The sequence below is a fragment of the Salvelinus alpinus genome, chromosome 9 (assembly GCF_045679555.1).
Source record: "Salvelinus alpinus chromosome 9, SLU_Salpinus.1, whole genome shotgun sequence".
Lineage (NCBI taxonomy): Eukaryota > Metazoa > Chordata > Actinopteri > Salmoniformes > Salmonidae > Salvelinus > Salvelinus alpinus.
The window spans coordinates 50,446,149-50,457,898 of record NC_092094.1 but is presented as its reverse complement, the minus strand read 5'-3'; the positions used below and the strand labels follow the sequence as shown (position 1 = coordinate 50,457,898).

General features: G+C 47.7%; 1 non-coding gene and 1 pseudogene across 1 annotated transcript; both read left to right on the top strand.

Annotated features, from left to right (window-relative positions):
* The first annotated feature begins 598 nt into the window (after positions 1 to 598).
* Positions 599 to 715, top strand: LOC139531148 (U5 spliceosomal RNA). The gene has a single exon (XR_011666255.1). It is a non-coding gene; the product is annotated as a U5 spliceosomal RNA (small nuclear RNA).
* A 4,882-nt stretch (positions 716 to 5,597) lies between these two features.
* Positions 5,598 to 5,763, top strand: LOC139531077 (U2 spliceosomal RNA; annotated as a pseudogene).
* The last annotated feature ends 5,987 nt before the right edge of the window (positions 5,764 to 11,750 follow it).

Sequence of the window (11,750 nt, the reverse complement as noted above, 5' to 3'; positions counted from 1 at the left end):
GAGGAGGTCAGACAGGCAGGGAGTCCGGCGCCTGTAGTGGGCGTCGCGGCAGTGGTCTGGGAGGGAGTGTAGGCGCGGGGCCTGGACAACAGGCTCAATGACCTGAATTGGTTGAGCCTCCACAAGTGCTTGCCGGTCCACGCATCGACCCGGTATTGCAGTACCTCCGGGAACGGTGCAACACATTTCTCCCGTTGTCAAGGGAAAAAAAGACACAAAGCTATGCAAACAGCTGGCAGAAGAAGAGAAGGAAAGAAAAAAGAAGAAACATCCAAAGTGAAAGAAGGGCGAAGCGCCCTTCATTTGTTCCCCCGTTTCCCGCCATTTTACTTTAAAAAAAAAATTGTTGGCCAGGATAGTCAGTCAGTCAGTCAGTCAGTCAGTCAGTCAGCCAGTCAGCCAGTCAGCCAGCCAGACAGCCAGCCAGCCAGCCAGCCAGCCAGCCAGCCTGTCTGTCTGTCTGTCTGTCTGTCTGTCTGTCTGTGACTTTTTACCCACAGCTCTCAAAAACTTGGAAGAGTGGGTTCGGGGACCACCCGCGAGATCCTGGCCTAGAGTGCACAGAGTGTGTCTCGGGCCGCGACCTCTGACTTCCATACGACTCTGGTTTCTCTTCATTACGCACAAGCCTTTCGCCTTTTACTAAAGACTTCCGTGGAGAGGAACACTTACGAGTTCAACGTATTTTTGGAGGGGCTTTGCTTCTGGCAGAGCCCGGTATATCTTGTTTCAAGAGAAATCGACAGAGATGACGCCGAGACTTTTTGCTCAGGCGTTTGACTTCAATCGGGCTGACCGACCGACTGACTGACCGGTGTATTTTTCCACTCAAAGTAGTCGCTCGGGCAATTGAGTTGAAGCCCGACGACGACGACTGGCGTATTTGCAGGGCTTTGAACAAATAGTCGCACTAGGCGTAAAGAGCTAGTGACTCAAAGACGCATTGGCTACTTAAAAAAAAAAAAACACCTGCCTGCCGCCAGGGAAACGTTGGGTGGGGAGGAGCCAACTTTTGCCAAACCGCTGAAGTCTGCCAAGCCCGGCGGGTGCAGGGGTCAATTTGTGGGTTATCGCTTCTCGGCCTTTTGGCTCAGATCAAGCTTGGTACCGAGGTGCCCCAGAGCTCGCTGAGTCGAAAGGTCGAAGGTAGGAGAGGGGAAAGTTTCCTACTAGGAATCGGTTTTCATTTTTCTGATTTTCTTTTTTTGTTCTTTGGCTCTTCTTCGGAAGAGAGCTTGTTTTTGTTTAAAATGGAGCAGCAAAAGCCGAACAGGACGGTACCAGGGATTGGTTTGGCCAACACGGTGAGGTTTACCTGGAAGGACAAGGAGATGGAGCCGTGGGGAAGAGAGACGTTTGGGAGAAATATCCTGATGGGGTGCCTTAAACTGCAGGTGAAAGATGTTCTATGCCTTCAGGGGAACCCGATGGAGAAGGCATATGTGACGTTTCACTCGGAGGAGAAGCACGACGACATTATGAAGACGGTGAGGGAAGGGAAAGGAGAAAGACCCCTGTGCCATTACGCGGTGACCAGCCTGGCAAGGAACAATTTCAGGGTGGTCACCGTCAACATGTACAATCCGCATGTGAAGGATGAGGAGGTGAGGGCCTTTCTGGGGAGATATGTGGACAACGTATCCTCAGTGAGGCACCTCAGGGACTCCCTGCGATTCTGGAACGGGAGGAGAGGGTTCCAGGTGCTTCTCAGGGAGGACCTGAAGGGTTTGGGTGGCTACCTCCATCCTCCGGCGATGTTCTCCCTGGGGGCTGACAGGGGGACATTGTTTTATGCCCGTCAGCCTCTGTTCTGCAGGCGGTGTATGGCCTACGGTCATGTCCTGGCCTCGTACAACACCAGAAAGTGCAGGTTCTGTGGGTCGGGAGAGCACGAGGCCAAGGATTGTGACGAGCCCAAAGCTTGCCACGAGTGTGGCTCGTCAGCACACCTGTGGCGTGATTGCCCGGCTCGTCAAAGGTCGTACGCATCTGCAGCTGGAGGGGGAGCGGGGGGTGGGGGGAGAAGAGTAAGAAAGAGAGGATGACAGTGATGGCACAGGGGAAAAGACTGCACGGGGCGAGGATGGGAGGAAGGAGACTGCGAAAGGAGAGAGGCGAGGAGAAGGCAGGAACAGAAGGGGAAGGAGGTGAAGGAGCGGAGAAGAAGGAGGTGGGGACAGTGAAGCGATCGAAGGGAGAAGCGGAGACGGGACCAGAGGAGGGAGCAGAGAGGGGAGACGGAGGGAAGGAGTGGGGGGAAAGCAGGATGTCGAGCGCCCTGGTGGAAGAGATGAGGGAGATGGTGGAGGGGCTAGCAGGGAGGGGGGCCGATGTCACCCCTTTGCCGCCATCTCCGAAGAGGAGAGTGAAGAGGAGGGTGCAATTGACGGACGGAAGGAGGGGGGGGGGTTGCCAAGCGAGTGATGGGGGAGGGAAGAGTTTCCTTTCTCTCGCTGGCATCCTCAGCCCCTCAACACTTAGGAGGGAGTGATTCCCAAGGTGGGGCTTTGGGCTGGGTGTCTGGGGGGGGGGGGGATCTCAGCTCCTGTTTGAGGAGGTGGGGTCCCCTACTCTCGGCCCGGCAGCCTACAGGAAGGGAGAAATGGAGGGCTGTGGTGGGGAACCCAAGATGCAGGGCACTCCGAGGCCTAACACTATGCCAGCATCCTGGGTTAGAGAGATGGAGGAGGACGGGGGGACATCAGGAGAGGAGAAGACGTCCCTGCCGGATGAGATGGAGCATTCGGTGAGTCTCCTGTTTTTTGTTGGTTTGGGTTAATTTTTGAAGGTTTGATTTAATTTATGATGAACCTTTCTGTTAATTTATTCAGTTTAAATGTAAGGGGTTTGAGGGATTTTGTTAAGAGGGTGGTTTTTAGTTTCTTAGAGGGGGTTAGTATTGATGTTTGTTTTTTACAGGAGGTTCACCTGAGGGATGGAGGGGATGTTGACAGGTTTAGGAGGGAGTGGGATAAGGGAGTCAGTTTGGGGTATAGGTGGGGTTCATTCAACGGGGGTCGGTATTTTGTTTGGGAATAGGGAGGTGAAGGTAGAGGGCATTTTTGTTGTGATGCAGGGGAGGGTTTTGGGGGTGGATATCACTTTTAGGGATAGTAGGTATAGGTTAGTGGTGGTGTATGGGCCACAGGTGGCGGCAGACAGGAGGGAGATGGTGGACTGTCTGGCACCCCTGTGTGTTACAAATAGGCACTTGGTGATAGGAGGGGATTTTAATATAGATTTAGGGGTAGGAGGGGATAGCAGTGCAGGTGCTATCACCGGGCTAATGGCTTGCCATGGTCTGGTTGATGGTGGCTTGCACACTACTCCGACAATGGCCGGTCCCACATGGCGCAACTCCCGGGGGGTTGCGCGGAGGCTCGACTACATTTTTCTATCCAGGTCTTTGGGTCAGTTGTCTGGGCGGCTGTTGCCTGTTTTCTTTTCGTACCACGACGGGGTGTTCCTGCAGGTGGGGTCGCCAGTCTGCCTCTTCGGTAGGGGGTACTGGAAGTTAGATCGGGATGTGCTGGAGGAGCAAGCTTTCGTTGATGCCTTTTTTGGTTTCTTTCCGGGGCTTGAAGGCCTCCGGTCCATGTGTGAGGGGGTGTTAGAGTGGTGGGATTTAGTTAAGGTAAGGATTAGGGCCTTTATAATAAAGTATTGTAGGAGGAAAAAAAGGGAGGAAAGGAGGGAGGTGGATCGTATCCAAAGGTTAATCGAACTCGAGTACGAGGCAGGCAACCTCGGCGGGTCGATTGACTGGGAGAGATCCGCAGCCCTGAAGGCGCAGCTCAGTGAGCTGCAGGAGCGGAAGGCTCAAGCTTTCCTGGAGCGTGCGCACAATGGCTTTCTAGAACATAATGAGACTTGTTCCGCTATGTTCTTTAAGTCGGTAAGGGCCAGACAGAGTAGGAAGGTAATGCATGGGGTTAGGGAAGAAAATGGTAGTATAGTTAGAAAACCGGAGGAAATGGTCAGGGTGACAACTGACCATTTCCAAGGTTTTTTAAGGAAAGGGAAATAGATGAAGAGCAGGGAAATGTGCTTTTAGAACACTTGTCCCGGCAATTGCCGGAGGACATTAGAGAAGCGATGGAGGCTCAGATCTCCCTCGAAGAGGTTGAGAGCGCTCTCAGGAGGATGGGAAAAGGGAAGGTGCCTGGGATGGATGGGCTGCCGGCCAAGTTTTACCTCAAGTTTTGGGGGATACTCGGACCGGTGGTCCTCGAAGTCTTGAAGGTCATCCTCGAGACGGGGGTCCCGGGGGGATCAATGGCCGTCGGTGTGCTGTCACTTCTTTACAAGAAGGGGGACGCCACAGACCTTGGCAACTGGCGGCCATTGACCATGCTGTGTGTAGACTACAAGCTGCTTGCAAAGGTCCTAGCGGATCGGTTGCGCACAGCCCTTCCCTACGCCGTTCATGAGGATCAGACGTGCGGGGTAGAGGGCTGCTCTGTCAGGTGGAACCTGCAGTTGGTCAGCGACTCCATCGCTTGGGTAGAAGATAGAGGGTTGCCTTTAATGGTAGCAGCACTAGATCAGGCGAAAGCCTTTGATCGCGTGAATAGATCTTTTCTTTACAGGGTGTTAGGTATATTAGGATTTGGGGAGAGTTTATAGGATGGATCCGTACTTTATGTCGGAGCGGGGTGCCGGGTGCCGACGTTTTTGACCTCTCGTCAGAGGTCAGGCAGGGGTGCCCGCTCTCGGCCCTCCTCTTCTTCTGGACATGGAGTATCTGGGGGCTCCCATTAGGGCAGACACAGGGGTGGAGGGCTTGCTGATCCCTGGAAGCGGCGGTCTACGCGTCAAGTTGACGCAGTACGCCGACGACACTTCCTTGTTTCTTTGCTAGGACTCGTGCCTGACAAGGTCCCTTGCCATTATTGGGGGGTCTGGACAACAGGCTCAAGGACCTGAATTGGTTGAGCCTCCACAAGTGCTTGCCGGTACGTTCCATCATGTACCGGCATAGCTTGGCGCGATCCCCCACCTGTCCAAGACCATCTTGTGGCAGGGAGGAGACTGTGCGCCATGCCTTTTGGGACTGTGCCTTTGCCGGAGAAGTATGGGCTAGGGCACGGGTGTTGTTAGGAAGGGTAAGAGGGGATTTTGTTTTGACATGGGAAAGGTTAGAGAGAGGAGTAGGGAGAGCGAGAGGAACGGATAGGGATAGGTTTCTGCTCTGGCTCCTCATGAGTCTCTTTAAACGGCGGCTGTGGGAAGCCAGACAGAACATGGTAAAGACAGGGAGAGATTGGGGTGTGGAGAGGATAGTGAGGAGGGTGGAAGAAAATGTGAGGGGGAGGATGAAGAGGGAGGAGAGGAAGTGGGGGCAGCATGCTGCCCGGGAGAGGGGGAAGGGGGGTTTAGGACTGGTAAAGGAAATAGGTTAGGTATGGGGAAAGGTAGGGATTTAGGTATGTAATTTATGTGGGCATTGAGGGGGAGGGAAGGTGCTCCCCTGAGTGTTAATTTTGTGTTTCATTTGTTTTGTAATTTCAAAATGCCTTGTGTTGATTTTATTGATAATGATAATGATGATTGTTGATGGTTTGTTTATTATGCTTATGTTTTTGAGCAGTAATAAAATCTTTTAATCATCATCTGTTCTCATCAGTTTAATATCTGATACGTCCCATTGGGGGACTACATATTAAATGGATTTTTCGAACAGTGAGTCGGAAATGGGGCTTGCTCCGTCCGCTCCATGCATCGACCCGGTATTGTAGTACCTCCGGGAACGGTGCAACACATTTCTCCCGTTGTCAAGGAAAGAAAATACACAAAGCTATGTAAACAGCTGGCAGAAGAAGAAGAGAAGGAAAGAAAAAATAAGAAACATCCAAAGTGAAAGAAGGGCGAAGCGCCCTCCATGGGTTCCCCCGTTTCCCGCCATTTTACTTTAAAAAATAAAATAAAAACGTTGGCCAGGATAGTGTGTGTGTGTCTGTCTGTCTGTCTGTCTGTCTGTCTGTCTGTCTGTCTGTCTGTCTGTCTGTCTGTCTGTGACTTTTTACCCACAGCCCTGGAAAAGTTGGCAGAGTGGGTTGGGTGACCACCCACCCGCGAGATCCCGGCCTAGAGTGCACAGAGTGTGTCTCGGGCCCCGACCTCTGACTTCCATACATGAAGGGCACTTTTTGGCATTTTCTGTATGACCGATGAGAAACTCCATATTGCAAATTTATGGTCCCTTACTAGTTGTCCGCGAATGTTTGTAAAATTAGCCTACGTCGGCGGGCTGTGCACCGGGGCCAGATCTTCCAGGAAGTCATCAAACAAAGTCTCTTGGACATTCGTTTTCCGTTTTATAAAATGTAAAAATGTTGGTAATCTTTCCGCTGTCCCGGTAAATTCCACCAGATGGCGAATGGAATCTTATGTAAATGTACAAAACATCACCAATCACACCATGGCCATTTCTCCTAAACAGAAAAGACTTCGAAGATGAAACTTGGTGAGCATAGGATTGGACTAATGGGCTGTTAGCCCAGAAACAAGATGGCGTCGAGGCCTCATCGCTTTTTGAGTTTTGGGCGGCCAGTTTTCTGGGATCAAAGGACAAAAATTAAAATAGAGCGCTAATTTGACCGCTTCACGTCAAAGTACATGAACCTACGGTGTCAGGAAAAAAAGAACCAGCCCTTTATCGTAATTTAAGAGAAATCGTACAATGTACAATTGGTGATGCTCAAAGAAATGTGTTTTTTCCCCAAAAAAGTTAGATCCAATTGCGGCGTGTTCTGACGAATCCGTTAAGGTGGGTTTCAGAGCTCTGCGAGATTTCTGTGATTTTCTGAAATAACACACACTCATTCAACCCTCTGTAAATCAGTAATTTCATCACTTAAAGACTCAATATTCTGTAAGAACCTACCCCAAGGAGGATATGTATTCACTTTCAGCTTCCTGTGTCAACCGGAAGTGCCTTAAATTGGGGTCATAGGGGCTGTTTTGAAGGGTTAAAAAGGTCAAAACTTCATATGTGTGATTAGGCAACCCTCATGAACTGTAAATCAGTAATTTCTCCCAACAGATGTCAAAGAAAAACTCTCACACATACACACAGCAAGGATGGAGTGACACAGTGTGGGGCTTAAAGACACACAGAGCCTGCAATGGCATTACCATAATCTCTAGGCTGTGCCGAGTTCAACGAGATTCCCCGCTTGAACGTAGCTCCCTCGGTCTGAGCGCAGTGACCGTGAAAAAAAGTAGGCCCATAATGAAGCCTGGCCCTAAATTTCAGGTGCTGTTGGGTGACAGCCGCCTGACTGATTCATGTAACCTCATGAGATTGTAATTCTAGTCTGTTTTTTTATTTTTATAAGGTGTGTTTATCGGGGGATTCAGACCTGTGAGGGCCCCAATTCAAATTATAAGCTGAGGGAAAATTGTGCCTCAAAGGTCAAGAGGGTGATGCAATTTTTGAACTACATGGCGAAGAATGAGACCTACCAGTCCACTCTCATTTTCCTGACAGACCATGACAAAATAAGGAAGTAAGCAGAGTTCTCTCTTTCTCTTTAGTCTCACAAGCATTAATTAACAATACAGTATTTGATTGTGTGTGTGTTTTAGATGGGTTCAATTCCATCACCACAGTCAACCACTACACCTTGACTATTGGCGCATTTCTTAAATATACCGAGGAGACCCCTCCACCTGGCTGCCGGCTGACCGTAAACCAATGGAAGGGGATCAACCATTTTTTTTACATTTTTTTTTGTGGTCCCGTGTGGCTCAGTTGGTAGAGCATGGTGCTTGCAACGCCAGGGTTGTGGGTTCATTCCCCACGGGGGGACCAGGATGAATATGTATGAACTTTCCAATTTGTAAGTCGCTCTGGATAAGAGCGTCAGCTAAATGACTTAAAAATGTAAAAAAAATCAACCGGTTGATGAAGGGCAGTAAACGACCAGTTTCCCTTCACCAGGTAAAGGTGAAAGACAACAAGGAAGGCAAGGTGGTGTCCAAAAAGAGCCTGCTGGAGTGCCAGTCTCTTGCCAAGGCAAAAATACCTCAAGTGCAGAGTAAGTTTCTCAATCTGTGATGTCACTGTTTTTACACACTTATAGATGTCAGAGATGTATAGAGTGCATTATGGAGTGGGATTATGAAGCTGCCTTTTTATATTTTCATGTTCCCACAGTGTCACACCCTGGCCTTAGTATTCTTTGTTTTCTTTATTATTTTAGTTAGGTCAGGGTGTGACATGGGGAATGTATGTGTTTTTGTAGTGTCTAGGGTGGTTGTATGGTTAGGGGGTTAAATAGAGTAGATGGGTTTGTGTTTAATATAGGTGTCTAGCTGTGTCTATGGTTGCCTGAATGGTTCTCAATCAGAGACGGATGTCATTAATTGTCTCTGATTGGGAGCCATATTTAAGGCAGCCATAGGCACTAGGTTAACATGGGTAATTGTCTATGTGTAGTGTTTGTGTCAGCACTATTTGTCTATATAGCTTCACGGTCGTCAGTTTGTTATTTTGTTAGTTTGTGTATAGTGTTCGTTTCGTGTTTTCTCTCTTCTAAATAAAAGAAGATGTATGTTTCACACGCTGCGCCTTGGTCCAATCTCTCACCGCAAGACGATCGTGACACACAGAAACATTGGAAAAAACAAGGACACAGGAATCAGTAATGGTTTTATGGATACCTGTGTGCCTACTTTACCTACATATACGGCCACAGACTAGGCCTGTATAAAAACATGTTGGTGAAAGAGGTGGAGGAGGAAAAATGTGACCAGTCTGGGGTGTATCTGATCAATGTCAGTCTATAAAATACAGCTGGCTGTGTTTATTGGTTGGTTATTTTTGGAAACAATTGCAGTCGCCGGAGCGTAATGTGTATTTTTGTGTTTTTTTTCTATTCAATTTCTATTAGGTGGGAGAACACAAAACTAATCGAGAGTATGGCATGGTCCAGATGTTATTGACAAAGGAGGAGTACAGTTGGTTTTCAGACTTCCTGAAATTCAAGCACTGTCTCTCAGGGGGAAAGAAGGCCCAGCACTTATTTTTCAATTCCACAAATACTCAGCTGAAGAACCTGCCTGCCTACCTGAGGGAGGTGTGGAAGGAGATGGGTCTGTCCGAAAGTCCTACCTTCACTGACCTGCGGACCTCCATTGTCACTCATGTAGGTCAGATTAGATAGGAATCTAATTATTGTAAGATCCTATTGTAAGATCCTATTCTAATGTTGTCTGAAGTAATATCAATAATATTATATATTTGTGTGTGTGTGCGTCTTACAGGTAAAAAACATGCTCCCGAAGATTGACAGGGAAAGGGTGGCCAACTTCATGTGCTACAACATCCAGACGGCAGACTAATTTTATGCCATCAATTTAAATCCATCCTAAGCCAATGAAACCAGGGCACTCTTTTTGAGGCTGCACTGAAGGGGGAAGATACCACAGTCGCCGCAGAGAACCAGCCCTCCACCTCAGGAAAAAGAAAGCGGAAGGTGAGAGGACGCCTCCCTCTCCGAGGGGAGCACCACCCCTGAAGAGACCAAGGTGATGTACCAGGAGCCTGGCACGTCCGCCGGGGACTCGGAGGAAGAGGAAGAGGATGAAGATGAGGAACAGATGGCCAGACAACCTCCAGTAAGATCAGCTATTCTGACAGGACACATTCAATTATCAAAATGTACTTGTAAACTATGTAACAGTCAAGTGTGAATTTTGAGATATCTAATTTCTTGTGTTTGCTCTGTCAGAAGACACCCTCCAAGGTGACCAATCCTCAGGTGTAGATGGAACTTACCCCAAAGAGGAAGCAGACGATCTTCAGGCGCCGCATGGTGGTCGCCATCAGCCCCATGCTAGTCTCACCCCTCAAAGTGAAGATCAAGTCGCACCACCACTCCCCCATTGAAAGGTATGCACCAACTTACTCAAATAAAGTCAGACAAAAAAATGCCATTGCCTCAAGGAGGTTAAAGCTGCAGGAGAAGGTACAAAAGGAAGGAGGATAGCCCTGATGCAGCTCGAAGGAAGGGGAGCCGACCAACAACAGGACTTCCTCTTCCGAATACTCATATAGATTCTCACATTTACACTGTTCTGATTTTGTTTCGTGTGGTTTTCTATTTTGGTGTGCTTGTTTAGATTTTTGTTCAATTTTCTATTTTGGTGTGATTCTTTATAATGTAAAGGTTTGTTCTGTTTTATTAAATAACTATTTCAGTAATTATTTGTGTTGTGCTTTTTTAAGGTTTGTATTTAGTTTGTCACTTAATTTGTAAGTGAACTTTCACTGTCTTGTGTTATTGTCTGTGAAGGTTGGAAAAAATATTTTGGCTTTATTGGCATGGGAATCATATGTTAACATTGCCAAAGCAAATGAAGTAGATAATAAACAAAAGTGAAATAAACAATAAAGTCCTGCTGTAGACCGTACTACTGCTGTTCAGGAAGCACAATTTGTACTAGAAACTTAGAAAGGCCGAAATAAACACTGAAAAATAACAAATGGCACCGTAATCTCTAGGCCGTGCAGAGTTCAACGAGACTCCCCGCTGGACCGTAGCTCGCTCTGAGCGCGCAGCGACCGTGAAAAAAAAGCAGGCCCAAAATGAAGCCTGTCCCTAATTTCAGGTGTTTTTGGGGCTAGCGATGGAACCGTTAAAGTTAGAAGGACAATTCAACCACAGGAATGTTCCCAAGGTCCTCCCGATTTGCAAGCCTAACCTTGACCGTGTGGCATTAACCCTTAACAGTGAAACAGGGTTTTTTCATCTCACAATGACATCTCTCCCCCTAAATTCAACCTGAAGCCTATGTGGGTTATGAATGCCATATCAAACTGTCTTCGATGACAATCCATCCGGCCACTATGAGGACTACCTGTGTTGATTCTAAGCTTCCTGGAACAACCGGAAGTGGTTAAAATCACCCTAAAAGTGTTTTTGCCATACTCAACCTGCAGTTTGTGAGAAATAGTGCATTCAACCCTGTGTAAATCAGTCAGTTCTTAACGTAAAGACTTAAAACTCAGGATTCTGTAAAATCCTACCCCAATGAGGATATGTGTTTACTTTAAGCTTCCTGTGCCAACCGGAAGTGCTTTTAATTGGGGTCACAGGGCCTGTTTTGAAGGGTTAAAAAAGTCACATCTTTCCAAAACGGTGAGTTATGTAGCTCTAGAAGGTTCTCAGAATGAGAAGCAGCCTCGTACATTTGCAATAACTTGAATTCATTTTGACCATCACGAAAATGACGACATTTAGAAAAGTCCAAGAGTCACAAGACTAGGTGCATTGAAACCGCCTCCGCCCATAGAGACGGACCCCAACAATTGCCCCTGGTTACTTTGGACATTTTTCAAAAAATTGTTATAAAAACAACCGTCCCACTTCTCCCTCATCATACATGACAAATAGACCATCTAGGTTGATTCATGGCTTAACATAGTGCTATATATAATTTGAGCAGTATAAATGCCATTTGGACATGGTTCACTGACTATTGGGTTCGGAAACCGACTTCCTATGATCGTACATGGTAAATGGACATAACATCCTGAATTGGGCACTTTCAATACTTTCATATTGCATTTGGACATTTATTATTTACATTTACATTTAAGTCATTTAGCAGACGCTCTTATCCAGAGCGACTTACAAATTGGTGCATTCACCTTATGATATCCAGTGGAACAACCACTTTACAATAGTGCATCTAACTCTTTTAAGGGGGGGGGGGGTTAGAAGGATTACTTTATCCTATCC